At 42.7% G+C, this 12,840-nt stretch overlaps 1 protein-coding gene across 3 annotated transcripts in view; it reads left to right on the top strand.

Annotated features, from left to right (window-relative positions):
- The window catches only part of SCN4A (sodium voltage-gated channel alpha subunit 4), a 154,276-nt gene that overhangs the window by 50,794 nt on the left and 90,642 nt on the right, over positions 1–12,840 (top strand). The window lies entirely within an intron of this gene.

Here is a 12,840-nt window from a genome sequence, read left to right as displayed (position 1 = left end):
TGATGGTAGTCCTCCCTCTAGAAAGATACACTCTGAAGTCTCTCTCTAGATACACTTTGCAATCTTCCCAAATAACCACAGGTGTACAATTCTGTCCTCATTAACACTTCCTGCAATGCCCAGTCTGCAGGGTACAGATCTTAGATCTGGATGGCTAATCTGTCTCAGAAGTGTGGTGGGCCCCTGAGAAAATTAACCCTTTCCAAATGCAGTAAAGACTATTGCAATAAACAAGCATTTACCTTAGTGTCCAAGCACGACCTGTTTAGTGGTTCTCTCAGGGGTACTCTCTCAGTTCCGTTAGTTCTCTGGCAGATTTCAGTCTCAGGGATGAAGGAACCCTGGTCTAGACCTAGTTGTCTGTAGCTCACACACACATCCTTCCTCTAGGCCTGCTCAGCAAAGACTCTCTCTAGCTCATTACCCTGGCAACTGCACTAGGACTGTCAGTTAACTATTTGCTGTCAATACACAATACAAATTATATTTTAACCGTTTAAAGGAGTTTTCTGAGACTTTGTAATGGTACTTCATACCTTATTGTCCCAGGTGCTTGCAAAGAGGGCTCTTCAGCCCACTTATAAATAAACAGTAATTTTACGGCACACTTCTTAATGCTCAATGAGTCACATTTATTGGATAACAAAAGGGTTAATCCATATAACAAAGTTTATTCTCAGCATGAAACAAAAAGTCGTAGTCTTTAAGGCAACGTTTCTGTCAAATATAGACTTTTGTCAAGCCAAATCTGGAGAAACCAGGAGAGAAGTATTGAACGGCAGGGACTGCCGGTTGGGAGCTGATTTCATCAGTATCTGATTGGTGGGCGTCCGACACCCGGGACCCCTGACTATCAGATGTTTGAGAAAGCACTGGCAAACATAGTAGCGCCACGGTCTTCTCTCTGCGCCTAGGCCATGTGACCAATGAATGTGACGTCCCATAGCCTAGCAAAAGCTGCAAGAAGGCAGCAGCTCTATTGTAAGTGCCGGTGCCTTCTCAAACAGCTGATCAACAGGGGTCCAGGGTCTCAGCCCCCCACCGATCCAGTGGCGTAGGGATCGCCATAGCAACCATAGCAGTGGCTATGGGGCCCTACGCCACTGGGGGCCCGTCCGAGCCGCCTTCTGTTGATTTTTTATTTTTTTATTATTATTTTTTTACACACACACACACACACACAAGCAGCCAGGCCCGAGCCGCGGACCGCCCGCCCACTACACTAGTGCTACATGGCGCGGGCCCGGCTGGGGACAAGGAGTCAGCACTGGAGCAGGCGCACGCAGGGCCGGGCCGACACAGAGGCTGGAGAGGCTCCAGACAGGCCACTGAGTAACTCAGAAGATCCGATCATATTCTAACCCCCAGGCGTTCCCATGGTGACGGGGACGCTTGCCTGGGGGTTAGAATATACAATCGGATCTGAGTTTTCACGCTCTCAGTGAGAGTGTGAAAACTCAAATCCGATGGTGTATTCTAACCCCCAGGCATTCCCATGGTGACAGGGACGCTTGCCTGGGAGTTAGAATATACAGGGCCACGCCGCTCACATGAGCACATTTATAAACTAATCAGTAACTTTAATTTAATAATTGACATCGCTGATCTCTTGGATTGGATTTGGATACCTTACTCTGTCTTAGCTCCGGTAACGGTAACAGCAGGCAGTGCAGGCGGGCGGCGCTCACTCACTGACGTCACACGCTTGCTCCTCCCACTAGGCGGCGCGTGACGTCAGTGAGTGAGCGCCGCCCGCCCGCACTGCCTTCTGTTACCGTTACCGGAGCTAAGACAGAGTAAGATATCCAAATCCAAGTAAAGAGATCAGCGATGTCAATATGTCTGTTTCACTAAATAATTTTTCCCTTTCAATAAAGATTCTTTAGCATCTTTTCATGCAACTCTATGTTGTTCATTCATCACTTATTACTACTATTTGTTTATTCTATCAATGAATTTGCAACTGGGTTTTGCCCATAAGGATGTGTCCCTGCATAGTCTTACATGACACTGTCCAGTCAGTGCTGCCGGTGTGAGACTGTTACGGAACTGACCCCTAACGGATTCATGAATACAGTTCTAGGTGCAATATCTGAGGAATGGAATAACATTGAACTATATGAAAAGATGCATACAATTATCCAGTAAGACAGACATGTCAGGTGAGGACATGTCCTCTTTAAGGACATGATAGGGTCACAGAGGTATGAGGTCCAAAGTGCCTCTTATATCAAGGAAGTCTCTGTTTGCAAACAATTTAAAAGAGTGATTTTGCATAAATATAAGTGAAACCAAAAGTCAGTAGAGAGGCCGGCTAACATGTACAGTACATCTCTATGCTACCTCATTAATTAAGGAAATAAAACTATTTACAAGGTTATAAAACACCTTAAGATGTTCTTAGCTATGGATAGGTTAAGTTTTTTTCTCGCTCATACCAAGTGCCACCTGTTTGACCACACTGTACATCATACTCCTCTCCTAGGCTATAATTAGAGCTTGGGTTGACGTTAAGATATGTTACTCAGATGATGATGATATGGATGATACAGGCACCTGTTCTTAGATTGTACTATGTCTTACGTTCTCTGTACACGTTGGCTAATTGGATCTCTAAGTTTCTGCTTGCCTCTTAGGTCTATAATGAAATACCTACAGTATATTGTCTTTGAGGAACTCTGATGACCCCTTTACACACGGGTAGATAAATGATTCAATTAAGCAAAAATTCTTATTCGAACAACGACACTTTGGATGGGCATGGGTGCGATGGTGTAATAGATTAATGGCAGACGAACTGTTGCATTTACACTAAAATATAATTGACTGTTTGCAGGAGCATATATAGAAATCACTGGACCCCATAGCAAGAATCTAAATTGGGCTCCCATGCCCCTTGCATAGCCCCTCCCATTACCTATTTCTGGCCCCTCCCTTTAACCACCCCTGGCCCCTCCCCTTACTCCATGAACTGTGCTTGCTGCTGTGTGTGTTATATAGTATGCCATCAGGGCCAGACTGGGATTATAGAACAGCCCTGGCTCACAAACCCCACCAGACTACATATGATATTGAATAAAACTAATTATATGCAAAGAACACTGTGGAGGTGAATTTTCCTTTACTTAGTCATGCGCCTATGTAAACCATCAGTACAAGAAAGGAATTAAAAGTGGAACACGAAAATGTTCAATCAGATGGTCAGGGACACGTTAGCATCCCCAACAGCAATACGTACCATGATAAAGCTCAAAACACCTCCATAGCAGCGTCTGATACCAGTGTGGTTCCCAAAATACCTCCCCTACTTCACCATATAAATACAACCTTGCAGCACAAAATATCTCCCCATCAGTGCCAAATAAATACCCCATGAAGTACAAAATACCCAGCAGTATTGTCCCCTGACCACCCCTCCCCACTGGCAGCAGCATTGTCCCCATTTAAATGTCTCACATCTGTTTGAGACTTGCCGTACAGGAGCAGTGAGGCTGGAGTTGGAGGGAGAGAGCCTTCTGGTAGAAGGTAGACTGGAGTGGGTAAAATAAGTTGTGGCGTCACAGGACATATGTTGCCGAGGTATAATAGATGCAGTGTGTACAGATATATAGTATATCCAGCATGTACTGATATGTGAGATATAAATTACACCTCGTGCCGCACATATCAGTACACTGCTGTATATACTATACAGTGGAGGAAATAATTATTTGACCCCTCACTGATTTTGTAAGTTTGTCCAATGACAAAGAAATGAAAAGTCTCAGAACAGTATCATTTCAATGGTAGGTTTATTGTAACAGTGGCAGATAGCACATCAAAAGGAAAATCGAAAAAATAACTTTAAATAAAAGATAGCAACTGATTTGCATTTCATTGAGTGAAATAAGTATTTGAACCCTCTAACAAAAAAAGACTTAATACTTGGTGGAAAAACCCTTGTTTGCAAGCACAGAGGTCAAACGTTTCTTGTAATTGATGACCAAGTTTGCGCACATTTTAGGAGGAATGTTGGTCCACTCCTCTTTGCAGATCATCTCTAAATCCCTAAGGTTTCGAGGCTGTCTCTGTGCAACTCTGAGCTTGAGCTCCCTCCATAGGTTTTCGATTGGATTAAGGTCCGGAGACTGACTAGGCCACTCCATGACCTTAATGTGCTTCTTCTTGAGCCACTCCTTTGTTGCCTTTGCTGTATGTTTTGGGTCATTGTCGTGCTGGAACACCCATCCACGACCCATTTTCAGTTTCCTGGCAGAGGGAAGGAGGTTGTCGCTCAGGATTTCACGATACATGGCTCCGTCCATTTTCCCGTTTATGCGAATAAGTTGTCCTGTGCCCTTAGCAGAAAAACACCCCCAAAGCAAAATGTTTCCACCCCCATGCTTGACGGTGGGGACGGTGTTTTGGGGGTCATAGGCAGCATTTTTCTTCCTCCAAACACAGCGAGTTGAGTTAATGCCAAAGAGCTCTATTTTGGTCTCATCAGACCACAGCACCTTCTCCCAGTCACTCTCTGAATCATTCAGGTGTTCATTGGCAAACTTCAGACGGGCCTGCACATGTGCCTTCCTGAGCAGGGGGACCTTGCGAGCCCTGCAGGATTTTAATCCATGTGTTTCCAATGGTTTTCTTGGTGACTGTGGTCCCTGCTAATTTGAGGTCATTAACTAACTCCTCCCGTGTAGTTCTAGGATGCTTTTTCACCTTTCTCAGAACCATTGACACCCCACGAGGTGAGATCTTGCGTGGAGCCCCAGAGCGAGGTCGATTGATGGTCATTTTGTGCTCCTTCCATTTTCGAACAATCGCACCAACAGTTGTCACCTTCTCTCCCAGCTTCTTGCTAATGGTTTTGTAGCCCATTCCAGCCTTGTGCAGGTCTACAATTTTGTCTCTGACATCCTTGGACAGCTCTTTGGTCTTTCCCATGTTGGAGAGTTTGGAGTCTGCTTGATTGATTGATTCTGTGGACAGGTGTCTTTTATACAGGTGACTAGTTAAGACAGGTGTCCTTAATGAGGGTGACTAATTGAGTAGAAGTGTCTAACCACTCTGTGGGAGCCAGAACTCTTAATGGTTGGTAGGGGTTCAAATACTTATTTCACTCAATGAAATGCAAATCAGTTGCTATCTTTTATTTAAAGTTATTTTTTCGATTTTCCTTTTGATGTGCTATCTGCCACTGTTACAATAAACCTACCATTGAAATGATACTGTTCTGAGACTTTTCATTTCTTTGTCATTGGACAAACTTACAAAATCAGTGAGGGGTCAAATAATTATTTCCTCCACTGTATATCTTAGCACACTGCATCTATTATACCTTGTACCTCACATGTCAGTCCACTGCTGTATATACTATATATCTGTACACACTGGATCTATTTTACTGTATAATGTATGCAGCATGTGTGTATATATATATATATATATATATATTATATATAGAGCAGTGTACTGATGTGAAAGGTATGAGGTATTATTCTAACCTGGGAATGACACTATTCTCTGTGCAGTTTCTTTACTAGATGGTGCAGTAACTGTGATGATGATGTCATAACAGGCCCTGACCGATACACCAAGCCTGGGAACTGCATCATTCTCTTTTCATTACCTTTACTACTGTAGAAGCACAGGACCTGTGATGACATCATCACCCTTTAGTTTTCTCCACTGATAATAGTGATTGTGGACTGGAGCTGGAAGGGAGCCAGTATTGAATGTAATTAGGGGGTGGGGCCTTTTTTTTAATGCCGACCCCTCTTCCCCACCGCCCCAATAGCAGCTGCATGGTCTGCCTCCATTAGAGGTACATCTCTGAATGTGTGGATGGGGTTTGGGGAAAAATTGGATTGTGTGAAGGTGTGGAAAGGGTGTGTTAGAAAGGTGTGTAAAGACCCTTTGCTCCTTCCCTCGAGAAAATAGGAATTAATTAAAATTCTTATCTGCACAATAGTAAAACTGGAAACACTTGTATTCAACAAGCTCATTTGCTAGTGGATTGTGGTTTTTGATGTTTGGTGAGTGAATATTCGCTTGAGGTTCAGAAGCAGAAAATTAAAAACCAATGTTCAAAGTGTTTCCTCCCACTTCAGTTTGACCAATAGGAGAACATTTGAATTAACAAAATTTTTTAATGATTATGAACGCATGTAAAGGGTCCTTTAGACCAGGAGTGGAGACATGTAGATAATGCCAATATCTCGAATATCCCCTCGGTCCCTTTTTGACATTTTAAAATCAAACATATTATTTATTTTTGTTTTTGCTGTTTAATTTTATCCTTTGCTTTACTGGTTGGAGATCATTTTCAGCTTTTTTGGAAGCTTTTCAAAAGCAAATGAACACATTATATTATAAATAGCAATTCCTTCCCCATGCAAGCCCCGTGATAGCTGCACCAAACTGGAACTGATGTATAATAGAAAATAGATGACCTACGCCCAGGGCAAAAGAACTGCTGAACTGTAAAGCATAATTATTCTTATGAACCTCAGTATTCAAGAGAAAATGTTTCTAAAATGTGTGTGCCTCCAAATATTATGAAGACCAGCACTAGATGTAAAAGCAGCAAACTATAACAATAAAAAAGTGAGTAATATATTGTCCAGGTTTTTTCTATTGATGACCTCTCCAGAGATCAATATCAGATTGGCAGGGGTCAGACACTGGCACCCCCACCAATCAGCTGTACGAGTGTCGGACCCCTGCCGATCTGATATTGATAACCTATCCTCAGGATAGGTCATCAATAGAAAAAGCCCGGACAACCTCTTTAATAATGTAGGATCAGATTTGTAACTTAAAACATCTGGGTCCTAAAATGGACAGTCTATGATAGGAATATCCACCTACAACATATTATATGGTGTCATCTTATGTGGTAGGAAGGAAGGTCTTTGGGGCTGTTACTGCTACCTCTGGAAGCATTGGCCATATTGAGCATTTTATGGTGGATATCTGTTCAGTTGTCTTTATAGCGACTCATACAGATGCAGGCATGTAAATATGCACTAGTGTTCCTTCACAGTATAAGGAGCAGATATTTATCCTGACTCTCCCATATACATGAAGAGGGGAATAAGCCAACGTCAGACCCTTTGGCAGCAGCTTATCTCCAGTGGGAACAAACGATCTGGCATGTTGAAATAACTTCCTCCAACATCTGGTGTGGGAAGAGATTCGGGAGATCCTATTAGACCGCTGACTAACCCTGCCAATTTCAGTGGGTTTGGCTGACATTTACCTGATGGACATCTTAAAGAAAAAAAGTCAGTTCCTTCCCTACTCTAAGCTGCTCCATTGAAAGTCAATGGGAGATGGAACCGTTTTCTATTGTGTCAGAGAAAACTGATTTGTCCCCATTGACTTACATTGTGTGCCAGGACGGATCCGTTTGTTTCAGTTTCGTCAAGCGGACAGCAAACCGCTGCAGGCAGTTTTTTGGTGTCCGCCTCCAGGGCGGAATGGAGAGGCAAACTGATGCATTCTGAGCCGATCCTTTTCCATTCAGAATGCATTAGGGCAAAACTGCTCCGTTTTGGACCGCTTGTGAGAGCCCATGACAGATCTCACAAATGGAAAGCCAAAACGCAAGTGGGAAAGCAGCCTAAGGCCCCATGCACACGGCCGTTGTTCACGGCCGTGTGCGGGCCGTGGAACCGCGGCCTGGATCCCTTCCTGTGAGCTGGAGCGCACGGCGTCACTGGTTGCTATGACGCCGTGCGCTCCCTGCTGCCGCCGCAATACAGTACTACACTGGTATGATCTATACCAGTGTATTACTGTACTGTGCCGGCAGCAGGGGGCGCACGGCGTCATAGCAACCAGTGACGCCGTGCGCTCCAGCTCACAGGAAGGGATCCAGGCCGCGGTTCCACGGCCCGCACACGGCCGTGAACAACGGCCGTGTGCATGGGGCCTAACTGTGTAACTGCTTGCCAGATTGGTGTGTTCCCCTCCGATTGGTAAAGTGCACCAGTGCCATGCTCTGATCCGAAGATGTAATCATCCTTAACAGTCACCTTTTCACCACTCCAATCATAATAAAGGTCCCATTACACGTGACAATTAGTGTTGATCGCGAATATCGAATTTTAATCGCGAATATCGCCACTTCGAGAATTCATTAAGATGTATAATATAGTGCTATATATTCTTATTCGCGAATATTCTAGAATTTGTTAAATCTGAACCCATGATCCCTCCTTGCTTCTTGCTTGTGGGCCAATGAGAAGGCTGCAATGTCTTTGTCTGAGCTTAGCAACATCCCTAGCAACCAATAGGAAAGTTGCATACCCATTACTATATAAGAACCTCCCCAGCAGCCATTTTCTGCAGTTTTTTGCAGTTCTGAGAGAGACAGCAGTGTCATTGCTGTGTTCTGTGCTTTCCACACTACAATAGATAGATAGTTAGCTTATATACTGTATATATTACAGATAGTTAGTGGGAGATAGTCAGTGTAGGTTAGATCCTGATATAGTGTAGCTGATAGGTTCCAGTGCAGGGTGTTAGGTAGTGTGATAGGAATTACTGTTTCTCTGCTGTCCATACATACATGCCACAGACATAGTGCTGTGATGTCACTACAATACTTAGTGCACTAATAAGTAATATGTAGTCAGACCTGCTAAAATGTGAAGTTGCACGTATTGCGCCAAAATATGCGCATCATTAATTGCCGATTTGCGCAATCGCTAATATATTGAAGCACTCTATCTGCATATAAAGCTATTGTAATGTTCTGCCGTGCCAACCATTTTCTCCAATCTCAGGAAACTTCTAGCAGCTTGGAAAATGTAGCAAAAGTGACCCATGCCCGTACTGCGTGCGCATTACGCAAATATTACTTTGCCGATTTTTGCAATCAAGAAAATAATCGCAAATTCTCGAATTCGCTAATTTATGACGGATATTCGCCGCCAAATATTCACAAAATATTGCAAATTCGAATATTGCCTCTGCCGCTCATCAATAGTGACAATTTAGCAGGTGCTTCCTTCCCAATAATCACTGCATGCAATAGGAAAAAACGCCATGCTCTCGAGCGGTCGGGACCATGGGATCACAGATATGCTAGTGCTTTTTCCTATAGTATGCAAGCATGACCACCATTGATGGATTGCAGGGTGGTTGTAATCATGGAAACGAGCAGTGTATAATGTGATGGAAAAATGAATCAAGCCAGCAAAAGAAGCAATATGGACAATATACAATACATTAGTAAGTGCCTTGTATTAACTTTCTCTACATGATAAATGCCATTTGCTGAAGTGAGACAAACCCTTTAAAGGTATTTTATTGGGATTTTATGTGATAGACCAACACAAAGTAGCAAGTATGTGTGAAGTGACAAGAAAACAATACATGGTTTTCAAACATTTTAATATATAAAAATCTGAAAATTGTGGCATGCGTTTGTAATCAGCTTCTCTGAGCCAATACTTTGTAGGAACACCTTTTGCTGAAATTACAGCTGCAAGTCTTTTTGGGAATATCTCTACCAGCTTTGCACATCTAGAGGCTGAAACTTTTGCCCATTCTTCTTTGCAAAAAAGCTCAAGCTCAATCAGATTGGATGGAGAGTGTCTGTGAACAGCAATTTCCAAGTCTTTCCACAGCTTCTCAATGGGATATAGGTCTCGACTTTGACTAGGCCGTACATGAATTTGCTTTGATCTAAACCATTCTATTGTAGCTCTGGCTGTATGTTTAGGGTTGTTGTCCTGCTGGAAGGTAAACCTCCACCTCAGTCTCTTTTGCAGCTTCTACCAGGTTTTCCTCTAGGATTGCCCTGTGTTTAGCTCCATCCATCTTTCCATCAACTCTGACCAGCTTCCCTGTCTCTGCTGAAGAAAAGCATCCCCACAGCGTGATGCTGCCACCACCATGTTTCACAGTGGGAATAGTGTGTTCAGAGTGATGTGCAGGGTTTGTTTTCCACCTCACAGGGTGTTTTGCATTTAGGACAAAAAGTTCAACTTTGGTCTCATCAGACCAGAGCACCTTCTTCTACATGTTTGCTGTTTCCCCTACATGGCTTGTGGCAAACTGCATGCAGGATTTCTTATGGTTTGCTTTCAAAGATTACTTTCTTCTTGCCACTCTTCCATAAATTACAGATTTGTGGAGTACACTAATAGTTGCCCTGTGGACAGATTCTACCACCCAAGCTGTTCATCTCTTCTCCAGAATGACCATAGGCCTCTTGGCTGCTTCTCTAATTAGTGCTCTCTTTGCCTGGGCTGTCAGTTTAGGTGGACAGTCATGTCTTGGTCGGTTTTGCAGTTGTGCCATACCCCTTTCATTTTCGAATGATGGCTTAAACAGTGCTCTGTGAGATGTTCAGAGCTTGGGATATTCTTGTATAACCTAATCCTGCTTTACACTTCTCCACAACTTTATCCCTGACCTGTGTGATGTGTTCCTTGGTTTTCATGATCCTGTTTAATCACTAATGTTCTCTAACAAACCTCTGAGGCCTTCCCAGAACAACTGTAGTTATACTGAGAATAAATTATACATAGGTGGACTCAATTTACTAATTAGGTGACTTCTGAAGGCAATTGGTCACCATGGATTTTATTTAGGTGTATCAGAGTACAGTGGAATGAATACAAATGCACACCACATTTTTCAGATTCTTTTATTACATATTTTGCAAACCATGTATCGTTTTCTTTTCACTTCACCCATACTTGTTACTTTATGTTGGCCCATCATCTAAAATCCCAATAAAATGCATTTAGGATTGTTGGTGTAACACGAAAAAATATGAATACTATCAAGAAACTGTAGATAGTGACATGGAAAAAAAAAAAAAAAACATTCTACAAGAAATGTTTAAAATTTAAATGTGAATTAAATAATAGGTACTTTCCTGCTGACAAATCCCCTCTAAATTATATGATGAAAGTTCACATTGATGATCTCAGATGGTCTAAGATGTCCTTAAAAGAAAAAAAAGAACTTGAAGGAGTAGCTTGGAAGAAACAGGTCAAAGGACTGGCACTAGTCCACATGTTTTATAATGTTTGGAGGAAGGTATCAGTTCACAGCTAATCCAGCCGACAGGAGAAAGGATAATTCCAGCTCCAGATTGAATTTAGTTAGAAGCGGAAGCAAGGACATTTTTAGGTGTGTAAAATAGTAGGGAATGGGATGGAGTATGCAGAAGAGGGAGGGCTGGTTCTGGGACCCCGGATGTTAGTTTGTGCTCTGTTTTACTCTCCTTGCTCTCCTCAGGCATCTCTTGCTTTATGCATCATTCCTTCTTCAGAAGGAATGAACAGAGTCATCAGGCTGCCGAAACCTGACTCCCCTTATGGGTGATCTGGGATGGCAGCTGAGGAGTCAGCCTTATGCCTGGAATCGCTTCAGAGCGGCCCAGTGCTAAAAGCTCCTCACTTTCCCCTGAATGAGACGTAAGCAAGGGTATAAACTGATTTATGCTTCACCAAATATCCTAGGGTTGAAAGGTAATACGATGGGGCATAAGGCGCCAGAAATGACAGCACTTAGTAATTTCAATGTCTGCTGTGAAATGAGGATATAGTTATCCTGTCAACTGGAACTTTTTTCCCATTTTGTAACCACAGTGTGAATTTATTTAACTGATTTTGCTATAATTGACCAAACGAGCTGAATTTTTAGGCCACCTCTGGTTCCATGAACTTGTTTAGGATCTAAGACATATCCTTTCTATACAGGAAAGTACTAAACTCCAGATTATGCACCTAAAATCTTCTAGTTTAGGGTACATTCACATCACCGTTTTGTTTTCTGTTGTTCTGATCTGGCAGAAGAAAAGAACCATTATGCCACATGAACATCACCCTTCTTGGGACCCCCTTCATGAGCTAGGGTAGAAAGCTATTCACAATTAAGCCTGTTGCCTTGAATGGCTCAGCCTATCATTTTGGTGACTAGCATGTAGTACTACAATTGACCAGGAGTAACTTTTCCTGGCAATATCAGTTGATCTTCTTCTGAAGCTGGACCAATAGTGAGCAGCTGAGCTTAATTTCAGAAAGGGGTTTTCCAGAGGAGGCCACTACTACTACCTCTGCACTGCCTATAGCTACACTCCTGCCATCTAAGTGTGCTGTCAAACGTTCCGGCTTTTATATGCAGTTTTTGAAGCCAAAATAGGTGTGGATCATAAAAGGAGAAATTATAAAAAAAATAGATAAAATATTCTCCATTTTTTTTAATCCACTCAAAAACGCATCGAGAAACCTGAATATGTGGTGCACGGCATTATCATGATTTATAATGCTATGTGCCTCTGCTTGACCTTTATGTAAGTATGACCCTGTAGAAGTAAGGTCAGGCAGAGACACATAGGATTATAAATCATGATAATGCTGTGCGCTCCTGCAAGTCCAGAACAAAGGATCAGGCTCACACACGGAGCGTGATGCCCGCAATGGATTCGCTCATGTGAAGTTCTCCACATCTGATGCTCAGACTAGAAGGAGTGGAATTGACAGAGCTGATGGAGTTTGATGAGGGGCAGCTTTTACACTGTGCTTTTATAATTTTACTGATCTGCTTGCCATGTGAAGAGACTCAGATCAATGTCAGGGATCGCTTACAATCGGTCATTACTAGTATACAGTTTTGCTGCTTCTCTTCTGTGCTTACATTTTTTTTTTTATGCAATTATATAGCGCTACTATATTCCGCAGCACTTTACAGACATTAGCATCCAACTGTCCCCAATGGGGCTCACAATCTGAGGTCCCTATCAGTATGTCTTTGGAGTGTGGGAGGAAACCAAAGAACCCGGAGGAAACCCACGCAAACACGGGCAGAACATACAAACTCCGTACAGAT

This window comes from Bufo gargarizans, chromosome 6 (genome assembly GCF_014858855.1).
Source record: "Bufo gargarizans isolate SCDJY-AF-19 chromosome 6, ASM1485885v1, whole genome shotgun sequence".
Lineage (NCBI taxonomy): Eukaryota > Metazoa > Chordata > Amphibia > Anura > Bufonidae > Bufo > Bufo gargarizans.
The sequence above is the reverse complement of the archived record's forward strand: the minus strand, read 5'-3'. Positions and strand labels throughout refer to the sequence as shown.